Raw genomic sequence first — 14,752 nt, forward strand, 5'->3', positions numbered from 1 at the left:
TATATGCATCATGTTGTGAAGCTTTTGCAAAAAAGATATGCGGGGGGTGTACAGTAGATACCCTGGTACACAGTAGCCTCTGATAGATAAAATCAAAACAGAGTAATAGCATCAACAATTCATCAACTAGATAAAATGCAATGCAATAAGCCGAGCTCTCCGAGAAAACAATATAGAAGTGAGTAAAAGTGAGTGGGCTGATTGAAGCAAATGTAATAAGCCTTGGGGGAAACTAGAGAATCTCTCGTGCTTGGATATTAAATATTCCTCAAACAGTATCATCATGGGATAAATCAGCTATTTGTTTACTAGCACTCCTTCTGATAAACCAAGGGCTACATGTTTTGCTAACATCGAGCTAGCCTTACAACAGTCAATAGACAGTATGTTTACAGCACAGCTATCATCAATTGCAACATACCTGAAATTGTAAGTGTAACCACATTTCTCAATGGGCTTGCTTGACGGACAGCGGGAAAGTGTGGCGGACATTTCTGTAATGAAATCATAAATCATCATAGCTGGGCAGAAGCTTCTATTCTTGGTGACACACGAGAGAGAACACACGGCCTACAGTACATGGCATTGTCATTAGTATGCACAGATATTTACAGTACATCTATTTACTTCCATTTGCAATTCAGATGAAATGGTAAGCTCTCCCTAATAATTCTGCTGCCTTTTATTTGTAGGAACACCCTAATGTAAAAATCTACAATATTCAACAATATGGCCTGGAAGGTTAGGGGGAAAGACTGATTTGACAAACAGAAACACTGGTTCAAATCCCTGGAGGGTGGGGAACTCAAGCCTTGTTCGGAATAAGTGAGGTACTTATCCTTTTCCCAACACCCTGCCATGTAAGGAGCAATTAGAGAAATAAAACAATGGGTTTGTTCCTCCTTAGCGTGTTTATTTACATGTTTATTACCCCCTAAAACGATGATGAATGTCTGCAACGGTTGTTCCAGTGGCCATAGGTCATGTGCTAATTTCAGGGCCAATCATGTGCTGGTCTCCCAAGGCTGTTTGACTCAAGGAGGAATATGATTGGCCTTGAGCTCTGAAACGTCACCATGTTGCTATAGAGCGATAGGCTCATAGAGTGACCTCTCCTCTAAATGGACCCTATAAGATTTGAATTCAGAGGTCAGAGTTGCTGTGCGTGTGTGCGTGTGGGTTTAGGACGCGTAATGGGAACAACCATTTATATGTAAAAGGGGATGTTTGAGGATTGCAGAATGCATACACGTAGCATGCATGTTTTCCTTGTAATCGCATGGGTCTTCTTTGAAAACGACAGCTCGAAGTATGTGTAGCTTCTGCTCTCTCTGATGTTTTATTCTATAAGCTTTTATCAAATGGGTCACTGTTTCATGACCATTTATGTTCCGGGAACCCAACAGAGCGAGAAATCACGGACGCAACAGCTGTAGCAAAATATTGAATTGGTCTGAAGTGTGATAACCAAGTAGCCACTATCACTATCCTGAAATATATAAGACCCACAGTTTAACAGCTTAACTAGTTAGAGTCATGCTTCTAGCAGAGTGCAAATACACACATTCCTGTGTTTATCCAAAACCAAAATGTATTTAATTATTTCCTAATCATCCTAACTTGATTCCTTCCATCCAATTGGTAGAGAGAGGAGGGATTGTTTAAAAAACGTTTCATTGTACTTCGGAAGTAGCTGTTCAAGAGGAACAGTATCTCAGGTAAATACATATCTACACTTGCTCTGAATTAAATCCTAACACACTACAATAAATAACTTAGTCCAGTGGTGTACTTTAGGGTTATATCCCAAGACCACTCATAATGTTGGGCATCGGGCTAGTTCAGTAAGTGCTCGGCAGGCAACAGTGTGTGTGCCTTTGGCTAACAAAACAGGTCTTATCATCCCTGAAACCGCAGAACACTACTACGACATATGTGCTCATGTTATACCCTAGCCATTCATCATTATATAAATTGTAATTTATATTATTTTCTAAGTTCAAAAGTGAACTTAGAAAAGCAAGAGATTCATCAAAGCTCATAACACTGGACAAAAAGTTCCACCTTTCATGGACCGATCCTTTTGTCAGTCTGACAGTGATGCTCCATCCAAATGTCTGGTATCCATCAACGTTCAACCTGGGCAAGGACAATGTCAACTGCCTCCCCCATAAGCTAATTCCCTAGGTAGTTCAGCCTTTTCAATGAATCCAGCATCAACCACAAGTAGGTCAGTGTTTCCTTAGGACTCAAACCACCAGTGTCCTTCACAATGTCAGCCAGATTCGGATGGAAGGAAGAAAGCAAGGAGGTGACAGGACCCAAAGAGGAGGGAATGTCACTTTGCACTTTTGAAGACCAGGGACACTTTGGTAGAAGATATCTGATATTCCAGCACACATACCTTGTTGAATGGTTTGGATAATCCGTCTTCAAAGACATGGACGTAGAGGTCAATAGATAAAGAAATCCTGCAACACAAAATGGAGGGAAACATTAGCATGATTAGCCATAGTAATAGTGAAAGTTACAATACACATTCACATCTTTTGTGAGCCTTCTGTAGTAAATAGAGGACTTGGCAGGGTACAAGGAATTGAGGAATATAGACTTTGTACATTAATACTGCTGATTCGAGTTTGAATTAATTAGTTTTTCAGAGAATTGAATAGCTTTAGCTTAAAAGGCAATGAGTCAGCAAATAACACAAGATTTAATGCAGTTCATCTTAATCTAGTGTCTTCAAAACCCTACTTATCTTTTCGGTAATTATCAACAGAAGAAATTGAATTATCCAGCCATTTCTTTGTTTTGGAAATCAATTAGGCCTATCTTTCAGAGTTATGCGAATTGGAGCAACTTTGGAGATCAGACAATTTAATTAAGAATCCTAACTTCTGATTAAGATCATTCTTCAGGAAGCAGCTCCGGTGGGGACTTTCCCTTAAAAGTGAACCATTAAAGTTTTAGAAAGGATATTTTCCCAATGAGAATTGTTTCACAATATTGAACATACCACATAGCGTTGTAAAAGCATTTCTGGCTGTAATAATCATTAAAACTTCAAAACCAAGAGTTGAGTGTAAACAACAATGTGCATGGAAGACCAGACAAAACTCTGCCCCCTTACAATACTGGTGGAGGTCCTCAATGAGATAAAGCTACATCCATATTATCATCACATGACGCCACATAGCAAAAGCCATACATATACAGTAGTGTGGATAAGAGTTGTCACAATAACACAGAAGGTTGGTGGCAACTTATTTGGGGAGAACAGGTTTTGTGGTAATGGCTGGAGTGGAATAAGTGGGATGGTATCAAATACATCAAACACATGTGTTGCACATTGCTTCGTTCCAGCCATTATTATGAGCCATCCTCCCATCAGCAGCCTCCACTGCACAGTAAGTCTATTACTAATTCTGTCTTCCTTTTTGATAACACAGTGGGATGAGGGATGAATGTTGATTGATGGCAAATGTGGCCGTACCAGCCCTTTCCTTTGGTGGGATGGACGACTACTATGGAAGCCTAAGGGTGAATGGGTTTTGTTCTACTCTAGTCCCCTGATACCTTGGCTTGGACCCAATAGGGTCATCTAGGCCAGGTTGGGGTCTTAGCTTACCATTGCCCTGCAACCTGCTGCTGCGCTTGACTTTGATCGTGTGTGTGTGTGAGTGAGTGTGCGTGCGTGCGTACACTCGTGTGTGTGTGTGTGTGTGTGTGTGTGTGAGTGAGTGTGCGTGCGTGCGTACACTCGTGTGTGTGTGTGTGTGTGTGTGTGTGTGTGTGTGTGTGTGTGTGTGTGTGTGTGTGTGTGTGTGTGTGTGTGTGTGTGTGTGTCTGCATGCAGTTAGCTCTTGTTCAATCAATGCTATCACAGTTCAGCTCTTGTTCATCCAACAGAACAGGACCCCCTTAGAGACACATCAAGAGGGATTTGCACATATCATTCCTAGCATTCTAGCCTTTAGCCACAATCAAATGTGTCGGATACATCAACACAAGGTGAGAGCCGTGATAATTAATGATAGTGACAGGACCGACAGGATAAACTAGATAGAAAATAAGTTAAATCAATATTCGGACTAGACCGCACAAATAGACCAGCCAAAACGATGGCAGCTTGAGTCAAGATGCTGAAGCCTGAGGGAGAGGGATGTGTCGGATCATGTTAGACATAGAAGAAAAAGAAAGGCTTCATGTTTTGCTGACTGAGCAGCGACAAAAGATGTACACATAGCTCACAGGTTAACATTAGTCAGCAGGAAGTCTTGACTGGAGGGTTTGTTTGACCATGTATTGTACAGCTGACCAGCCATTAGGGCTCAATGCAGTTTCAGTTTCCTAAGGCATCGCTAACACTGGTGCTAACCACAGGACCCTTATAGCATACAGAAGCTCAGTGTGTGGTGGTGCATTAACCTACAGTAGCACTCCACTGACACACATACATTACAGCCTCTGTTTCAGCAGCGCAGTGGGGCCATCTGAGCTCAACCACTCACAGTCCACTCAGTTAAGAAATCTTAACTTCAGGGCACTCTCTCTCCCTGTCTCTCTCTTTTTCTCTTACTCACTCACTCACATACACACATACAGACACGCACGCATACACGCACGCATGCACGCACGCACGCACGCACGCACGCACGCACACACACACACACACACACACACACACACACACACACACTTGGCCTACTTTTTATTATTCTACCTCAGGAATCTATAGCATGAATGACCAAACTCTTCTTGAGATTAAAAAAACTGTCCACCCTTCCCCCCGTTTCTCCTCCACCTCCTCCTCCATGCTTCTCCTCTCACACTCGAATCGCAGAGGGCGCATAGCAACGGCTGCTACTCCGCTGGGAGATCAGTGTGAAGAAATCTATTTCCAGATAAACAAACTGAACATATCACCCCTCTGTTATCTCTTTCTTTCTCTCTCGTTCATTCTATTGTGATATACACCCCCTGGCCGTTATAAAGGTGCTCAGGCACACACAATGCACATGCAATGCACCATGGGAGATATGCTCCCATAATCTGTTTTGGCTGGAGGGGTGCAGTGAGTCTGTTTCCCTCTCTCTGGTCATCGACAGGCCTAGCCTTATAGTCCGGGGTAAATATGGAGAGAGCAACATGCGGTTCATAGCTAGGCTAATAAGGCTTGAATCAAAAACATCCACCGAAACACCTTTATTAAAAACAAAGGCACTATGGATCTGGGGGAGCTGTGGTGCATAAGGAAGAAGGGACTGAAGAGATGATGGGGACATTTAGCTTAAATGTGAGTTTGGTGTTTGGGTGAGTGATTTGGCCATTGTGAAGAGTTTGTAGTTTGATCTCTTATGTGACAGTGGTTTGTAAAGTTGTTTCTGTCACGACTTCTACCGAAGTTGATGCCCCTCCTTGTTCGGGTGGTGCTCGGCGATCGACGTCACCGGTCTTCTAGCCACCATTGATCAGTTTTTCATTTTCCATTGGTTTTGTCTGGTGTCTTTACACACCTGTTTCATATCCCAGTAATTATATGTTGTGTATTTAACCCTCTGCTTCCCCTCATTTCTCTGTCGGTGATTGTTTGTTTGTTATGTACGTGTTGTTTATGTATCGGTGTGCGACGGGTTATTGTTTTACCCGGATTAATTTTCTACGTGGTTTTTGGAAATAAATACTCCATTTTTTAACCACTCTGTTTTCTCCTGCGCCTGACTTCCCTGCCACCTACATACACGGACTATGACAGTTTCGATGGAATCAGCTTGTCATTGATTTATGCAAGTGCAAATGCAAGTTTCTTTGTCAGCCGAGTGAGTTGTAATAACAAGTTGCAAGATATGAGGCTTTCATAATAACAAATGTACCATAAATGTCAGGTATTTATTGAATTTGATAAAATATCACGTGTGCTGACACTTGATTGGTGCAGTATTTTGACCATGCCAATACCATTAGACAACCTAATATAGCAGCAATTTCAACTGTATGTGCAGTCCTCCAATGTGTTTTTATCAACTACATATGGGTTGCTAGTGTAAAGGATGTCACACTGCTTGCTTAGTGAGTACCACTTCCACCTGATTTGGCTCCACCAAGGCTCGAACCGAGGACCTCTGCCTGGCTAGCACACGTGACCACCCTCCCGAAGTGTCTTACCAGTTGAGACACCGAAAAGAGTAGCTATTCGGCGGCACAATTGGCGACACTTTAGGCTGAGCTGTAAGTTTCACATCTACACTAGCACTGTCTATACTGTAAACAATGTACTATAATGAGGTGGTTCCACAACAGTGGAAGCGTTAAATATTTTTGGTATCTCAGATTGTTCTGGCAATCCTCACATTTTATTGGGAGGAAGGATGTTTAACATACTTTTTACATTTATCACAAACCATTTTTGAGAAAATCTATTTTATTCAATTTTAGACCTATACATGACCCTATGATCTGTGAACCATACATGATACAGACAACATTTTGGTGTCATACTCCTTAAAGTGTGCTCTAAAAAATGTAGTATGTTTTGATAAAAAAAAAAAAAAATCCTCAAAAATGTATTCAACATTACAAATATTAACATTAATATCGCAAAAACTGCCTTTATTTATTTTGTTCATTTTAAGACATATTGTTTGTAACAATATACTGTACTCTTCACACATGTCCAATTTCCAGAGTAGGCTCTCTGGTACTTTTAATGATATGACCCATTTTATACATATATATTGATATTATAGGTCATTAACCAAATACAGCCCTCATTTAGGGTTGTACATTCAGCAAATCACCAGCAGAGTTCCCTTTGAATCCATTTTCCCATTCACTGTGTTGGTGGCACTCATAAAATGGATCATATGAAACAGCAGAGAGCCCTCTCTGAAAATGTGATTTAATTGAAGAGTATATTGTTCCAAACAATACGTCTTAAAATGAACAAAATAAAAAGGCTGGTTTTGATATATTAATATTCACGGATCATAGGATCTTACAGGAGGCATGTATATGAGGGATGTATAGGTCTGAAAAGGGCCTAAAATGGACACTTTCATTATCATAAAAAAAATAATGGTTGGTGATACAAAGGGTTTGTGTAAAAAATGGTTTGTGAAAAAGCATTTAAAAAATCTTTCCCCCTAATTAAGTTTCTACATGAAAATTGCCAGAACAATCTGAGATAACCCCAAAAATGTTTGCTCCTGCTGGTGTGGCATCACCCAATGGTAGATTTGACATACAGTAAAAAAAACACTTAACCACCAGGTATAGCATCGCTCTGGTTTGCCCCTGGGATGGCCCTTGCCGTGTTAACCTTTTACTGCAGTGGGCTAAATCAGGGTCACACAAAAAGTATACACCTCACACACATGGTTAAGGGCTTAAAAAAACAATCCCAGTATTTGTATAACAAAACAATTTGACATAGAAACACCGGATCTTCTGCATTAAAAAGAAAAATGTTTATTAATTATGAAATTATTAAAACATTAACATTCCACCCATGAGGCCACTTAAGGGCGATTTGGTCATTTGACTGCAGGAAATTACCAACCGTAACCATGACAAACATCATTGTGACAAACGCCCTAGTTAACAGGCGGTAAAAAGTTGGCCACACTGCAGTTCACACAGAGAGGAAGGGGAAGCCTGCCCACAGCCCTCAATCATCAGCCATACAGGATATCCTGCTGTGCCTGGCACACCTTCACCACTTCCCTCTTCTCCCTCCCCCATCACTCCCTCTTCCTTCCCGGATGGGCCTTGTTCTCTCTATCCTTCCCCCCTCTTTCTCCTACATGGTATTGGATCACATTATGCTGTTAGCTCTCTCTTTCTTTAAATAATGCATTTTCATCTTGTGTTTTCAATTTCTCTTATACACACATACCCTTTTAAATATCCTCCCCCTTATCTTCTTTTCTTTCTCTCTGCTACCCTTCCTTCTTTCTATTTTCCTCTCTTTCGCTTTACATTTCAATGTTAGGTTTTAGTGGCGTGACTGCGTCTACTACCGTCACAAAAGCGAGACAATTTCACGAAAGACATGGTTACGGGGAAAAAAACGAGACACTTGCTCCATCTCTGTCTTGTACCCCCCCCCCCCTACCCCCCCCCACTTCTCCATTTCAACTCGCTGATATCCCCCCCATTTTTCATCTCTCTTCTCTCACTCTTTCTTCCTCTCCTTCCCTCTGTCACACACTCCCCCATTCCATCTCTCTCAGCCCCTTATCTTCTCCCATAGGCTGAACTTGTGTATCCCCTGGTGTGTGTGTGTGTGTGGTGTGTGTGTGCGGCTGAAATATTAATGTATCTAAGCAGACGACTCCTCCAGCACACTCCCTAGGAGGTGGAGGCCATGGAACGGAGAGAGGGAGGACGAGAGAGGGGGATGAACATAAGTAAGATGGATGAGAAAACTGTAGAAGAGGAATGTCTGGTTGAGTCTGGGTGAGGGTGTGTGTGTGTGTACAGTTGTGTGATAGGTGTGTATAAGAAGTGTTTGTCTGACCTAGTTTTACCATAGCAGAATATACCTTTCAACATAATCATTGGTTTCCAAGTAAGTCAGTCAGTCAGTAGCACTGCACAGTAGCAACCATTTACAGTATAACAGCCAGTGCTTTTGTAGGCTAAATCGGTAACCTTGCTAGCATCCCAATGGCATAGCCAAACACTTGCCAGCTGGCTAATAAACATCCACTCTCTTGCTTCCAGCTCATATGGCGTGTCTTTAGAGCTTGTCAATTGCAATGCCTGTGTTTTGTTCAGTGCTCTTATTCACTCTGTGTGCTGTACTGTGGTGCTTAGATGATCTCCCTCACAAGCCCCAGCTTTGTGGAACCTCACAATGTTTTTGTTGACCCCCTTCTCTTGTTTTCGCTCTCCTAGGGCTGGGCAATATGGCCAAAATAGTATTATCATTTTTCTCATTTTTGACAGTATGAAAGTATTTGACAGTATTTTATGTTTTTTTTATAATAAAAGGGTGGCAACAAAAACTTTTTAAATGTGTCCGCTTGCTTCCCATCCAAAACAGTTTGTGTATATATTATGAATACATTTTGTGATGTTTTAGTTCGTTTTGGTCTTTGGCAAGGTTTTGTTTTCAGCTGTTCGCGCACACAAAGCATTTTCTTGAGGCAAGCCAAAGTTTGGAAGCCGAAGTCTACGCCCCTAAATCGGTGATTGGTCAACAGTAGTGATTCTTCAATGAAGTGTTTATTTTCATTCAATGATAGACGACTCGTTTTCATGCACATTTTTTCACTTGAGAAATACTGCACCAAACATCTTACTTAGTTAGATGTTAAATGCGTGACTAAAATTTATACTGAAAATAATTCTAAATTAATAACAGATTTCTTGAGTTATCTTAGATTAATTCTGTCTATTCTGAGGAATTGTATATTGGCTACGGCGTCTCATTTTTCAAGCGAAGGTCTTTCAAGGGAATATGCAAGCACACTAGGTGCCAACAGAACCGAAGCATGCAGAACCAGTTAGTGGTTTTAATGGGGCTTTCTCTTTTCTGATTGTTTTATACTGTTCAATCAAACTTCAATCAAAAACTATTTTCAGCATTTTCATAAATTTCTGCATCTCCTTCACTCTGAATTTCCTTTACTTTTGTCTTTTGATGCCTCTAGTTTGTGAATAAGTACATTTTCCTTTATCAGAGTAATCAGGGTTGCGGAGTAACAGATTACATGTAATCCTCCCCATCGCTCAACTTTCCTCCCTCTCTCTCGCTCTCCCCCTCTCGCTCTCTCTCTCTCTCTCTTTCCCTCTTTCTCAGCTGTTGGTGAGTAGCGCTGTACTGGGTGACACTAGCGTAGAGGTGACCTTGGTAAGAGCAGCGGAGCCTCCAGTGATCGTCATGGAGACTGAATCTACCTCAAGCTAGGCCGTGGTTGGGAAAGAGAGCAAGAGTGAGAAAGAGAGAGTACACAGAGAGGTAGACTAAGAATAGCAAGATAACATTTATACAGTATAGAGAGAGAGGGGATGGAGGGAGAGAAAACAAAGTGAGAGAAGAGATAGTGACAGAGGACAGACAGATGAGAAGACAACAGAGGGGGAGGATGAGAGGGACTAGAGATGGCAAAGAAAGAAAGAGAGAGAAATTAAGAGAAGGTAGATGAATGACAGACTATAGATGACGGTAGGAAGAGAACAACACCCTTCTCATCTCACTCCCTCTTTTCTCCCCCCTCTCTATTCCCCCTCTATCTCTCTCTATCCATCCTCTCCCTTGATCCCCCCTCGATCCCCTCTCGCTCTCTCTCTTCCCCCCTCTCTCTCTCTCCCTCTCTCTCTCTCCCTCTCTCTATCAAGCACTCACTCATGGCAGGTGGTCTTTAAGCAAATAAAAAGTCAGCCCTACTTTTAAACCCCTCTTAAAAAGGGAAGCAATAACATTTAATCAGACGTAAAGCTACGCCACCATGTTTTCTATTTACATAAACCTTTTTTTGTTTAAAGGGATCTTTAAACCCCATTTGAGCTATGAAATGTGGAATGTCCAAATCTAAAGGGGAAACATAGTCCAGGTCAAAAAGGGTGGCTTTCGCAACAATAAAATTAATCCGTTTGGACCACAATTTATACATAGTAACTACCTTATACAAAATATTCTGTGAACAGATGAAACTACAGTTGAGTTGTTTGGAAGGAACACTATACACTATGTGTGGAGAAAAAAGGCACAGCGCACCAACATCAAAACCTCATCCCAACTGTAAAGTATGGTGGACGGAGCATCATGGTTTGGGGCTGCTTTGCTGCCTCAGGGCCTGGACAGCTTGCTATCATCAACGGAAAAATGAATTCCCAAGTTTATCAAGACATTTTGCAGGAGAATGTTAGGCTATCTGTCTGCCAGTTGAAGCTCAACAGAAGTTGGGTGATACAACAGGACAACGACCCAAAACACAGAAGTAAATCAACAACAGAATGGCTTTAACAGAAGAAAATACGCCTTCCTGACCTAACCCGATTGAGATGCTGTGGCATGATCTCAAGAGAGCAGTTCACACCAGACATCCCAAGAATATTACTGAACTGAAACAGTTTTGTAAAGAGGAATGGTCCAAAATTCCTCCTGACCGTTGTGCAGGTCTGATCTGCAACTACAGAAAACAGTTAGTTGAGGTTATTGCTGCCAAAGGAGGTCAACCAGCTATTAAATCCAAGGGTTCACATACTTTTCCACCCTGCACCGTGAATGTTTACATGGTATGTTCAATAAAAACATGACAACGTATAATTGTTTGTGTGTTATTAGTTTAAGCAGACTGTGTTTGTCTATTGCTGTGACCTGGATGAAGATTAGATCAAATTTTATGACCAATTTATGCAGAAATCCAGGAATTTCCAAAGGGTTCACATACTTTTTCTTGTCACTGTATATGTTGACTAACAGCCAAAATAAAGCTGTGACTGTCACGCCCTGACCATAGAGAGCCCTTGGTTCTCTATGGTGTTTAGGTCAGAGCGTGACTAGGGGGGTGTTCTAGTCATTTTATTTCTATGTTGGTGAGTTGTATGGTTCCCAATTAGAGGCAGCTGGTAATCGTTACCTCTAATTGGGGATCATATTTAGGAAGCCCTTTCTCCCACCTGCTTTGTGGGATATTGTTTTGTTGAGTGCTGATGTGCGCATTGTTTGTTCACGGTCGGTGTTTGTTTATTGTTTGTTGTAGTTTCACTTTGGATTAAAAGTATGTGGAACTCAAATCACGCTGTGCCTTGGTCCATCTTTTCTCACGATCGTGACAGAATATCCCACCAACGCAGAACCATGCAGCGTGTTATGGAGGTTAAGGAGTTTTGGACATGGGAGGAAATCATGGGAGGTTGTGAGACCCTTCCTTGGAAGGAGACACCAAAGAAGACAGCGACGACGCCGGGGTCCGCGGCCACAAAAACCCCAAGATTTGTTTTGGGGGCACATGGAGCTGTCGGTCGAGCCGCGGAGAGAGCCAGAGACCGTCGGTGAGCTGATGGAGCTGTTGGAGGAGAGAGGCGAGAGATGTTGTGCAGGTGTGTTCTGCACAACATTCGACCTGAATAGCCTGTCAGCAGTCTGGTGAGTCCTGTGCCAGCTCCCCGCACCCTCCCTGAAGTGTGTGTCAACAGTCCGGTGCCACCTGTGCCGGCTCCACGCACCAGGCCTCCAGTGCGCCTCCCTAGTCCGGTACGTCCTGTGCAAGCTCCCCGCACCCGCCCTGAAGTGCATGTCACCAGTCCAGTGCCACCTGTGCCGGCTCCACGCACCAGGCCTCCAGTGCGCCTCCCCAGTCCGGTACGTCCTGTGCCAGCTCCCCGCACTCGCCCTGAAGTGCGTGTCAACAGTCCAGTGCCACCTGTGCCGGCTCCACGCACCAGGCCGCCAGTGCGCCTCCCCAGTCCGGTACGTCCTGTGCCAGCTCCTCGCACTCACCCTGAAGTGCATGTCACCAGTCCGGTGCCACCTGTACCGGCTCCACGCACTAGGCCTCCAGTGCGCCTCCCCAGCCCGGAGCGTCCTGTGCCGGCTCCATGCACTCGACCTGAGGAGCGTGTCATCAGTCCGGTGCAACCTGCGCCGATGCCCAGTCCAGGAATGATGACCAGTCTCGCTCCATGGCAGGAGCCTTCCTCTGCGCCAATGCCAAGTCCAGGCACGGCATTCAGTCCCGCTCCCTGGCAGGAGCCTTCCTCTGCGCCGGTGCCCAGTCCAGGCACGGCGTCCAGTCCCGCTCCAAGGCCGGAGCCTTCCTCTGCGCCGGTGCCCAGTTCAGGCACGGTGTCCAGTCCCACTCCCTGGCAGGAGCCTTCCTCTGCGCCGGTGCACAGTCCAGGCACAGCGTCTAACCCAGCTCCATGGCCGGAGCCCTCCTCTGCGCCGGTGCCCAGTCCAGGCATGGCGTCCAACCCAGCTCCATGGCCGGAGCCCTCCACTGCGCCGGTGCCCAGTCCAGGCATGGCGTTCAGCCCGGCGCCATGGCTGGATCCGGGGTCTGGGCGGGGGCTACGACCCGCACCGGAGCCGCCACCGACACTAGTCACCCCCCCCCACCCTCCCCATTTGGTTTCAGGTTTTGCGGCCGGAGTCCACACCTTCGGGGGGGGGTGGTGGGGGGGGTACTGTCACACCCTGACCATAGAGTTTCCTTGGTTCTCTATGGTGTTTAGGTCAGAGCGTGACTAGGGGGGTGTTCTAGTCATTTTATTTCTATGTTGGTGAGCTGTATGGTTCCCAATTAGAGGCAGCTGGTAATCATTGCCTCTAATTGGGGATCCTATTTAGGAAGCCCTTTCTCCCACCTGCTTTGTGGGATATTGTTTTGTTGAGTGCTGATGTGCGCATTGTTTGTTCACGGTCGGTGTTTGTTTATTGTTTGTTGTAGTTTCACTTTGGATTAAAAGTATGTGGAACTCAAATCACGCTGCGCCTTGGTCCATCTTTGGTCACGATCGTGACAGTGACAAAAATCCATCTTTCAATCTTTTAATCAATCATTCAACATTTATTTTATAAAGCCCTTTTTACATCAGCAGTTGTCACAAAGTGATTTACAGATACCCAGTCTAAAACCCCAAAGAGCAAGCAATGCAGATGTAGAAGCACGGTGGCTAGGAGAAACTACCTAGATGGCAGGAACCTAGGAAGAAACCAGGCTCTGTCTTGTATGTTAAACTCTCTGTGGGAAAATGCTTGTAATGCTATCAGATCTGGGCTCAAAGCATTTTTTTTATTTAACCTTTATTTAACTAGACAAGTCAGTTAAGAACAAATTCTTATTTACAATGACGGCCTACTCCAACCAAACCCGGACGACGCTGGGCCAATTGTGCGCCGCCCTATGGGACTCCCAATCACAGCCGGTTGGGATACAGCCTGGAATCAAACCAGGGTCTGTAGTGACGCCTCCAGCACTGAGATGCAGTGAACTAGTCCTCTGCACCACTCGGGAGCCCGAGCATCTCAGAGTAGTAATACTGATCTAGGACCAGTTTGGCCTTACAAAGCATGATTGATAAGATTATATGGACAGGAGGGACCTGATTCTCTATCAGTACTTCTACTCTGAGATGCTTTGCGGATACGGTCCTGGCCCTTAGTCCTCTCTCACCATCACTGTTCCAGCATGTGGTCTTGGATCACCATAAGGCCAGTGGTCTCAGCATGGTGATAGGACAAGCCATCTGTGGACCACCAGTCCCTTCCTCGGGGGTGTGAGTGACTGTACTCTATAGGAGTTACACAGTTGTTGACCTTCAGTTGACCCCTGGTTGACCCTTAGGATCTGTGTCCACAGTGCTAGGGGATAGGTTACACCTCAATAGTTTCAAAAAGGTTTCCTTTCCTGGTTTCCTGCATTGACCAGGCCGGTTGGTTGCAATGACTTCATTCTAACATTGTCTGTGAGATTCTGGTCAGGTTGTAAACTGATTGTAAAATGACGTTTTTTGTCTTTTTAGCGACCAGAAAAAGAGGTTGATAATTGGTTGTAATCTTGTTATCTGACCAGACAACAACCATAATATGATGTCTAGATTGCGTCATGATAAAATTGTCAATCTAAGTAACATAATAAAAATATCCCCATCAAAATCCGTCAGTTTAAGCTAGAGATGGGTGGCCGAGGTGGCCGAGCTTCAGCGGTGTTTGTCAAACCATGAGACATCCCGAAAATGTGTCTTCTCATGAAAACGTCTGCAGCGACCGAACTGTTTGGGCTACAAACTGATATGGAAA

The 14,752-nt window shown here is 44.0% G+C and overlaps 1 protein-coding gene across 1 annotated transcript in view; it reads right to left on the reverse strand.

Moving 5' to 3' along the window:
* LOC106583601 (disks large-associated protein 4) overlaps positions 1-14,752 on the reverse strand; it is a 203,558-nt gene that overhangs the window by 154,935 nt on the left and 33,871 nt on the right. Inside the window, exon 2 of the mRNA XM_045705451.1 lies at positions 2,405-2,471. The gene's annotated coding sequence lies outside the window, so the exon portion shown is untranslated. The remainder of the gene's footprint in view (positions 1-2,404; positions 2,472-14,752) is intronic.

The sequence above is a fragment of the Salmo salar genome, chromosome ssa22, assembly GCF_905237065.1.
Source record: "Salmo salar chromosome ssa22, Ssal_v3.1, whole genome shotgun sequence".
NCBI lineage: Eukaryota > Metazoa > Chordata > Actinopteri > Salmoniformes > Salmonidae > Salmo > Salmo salar.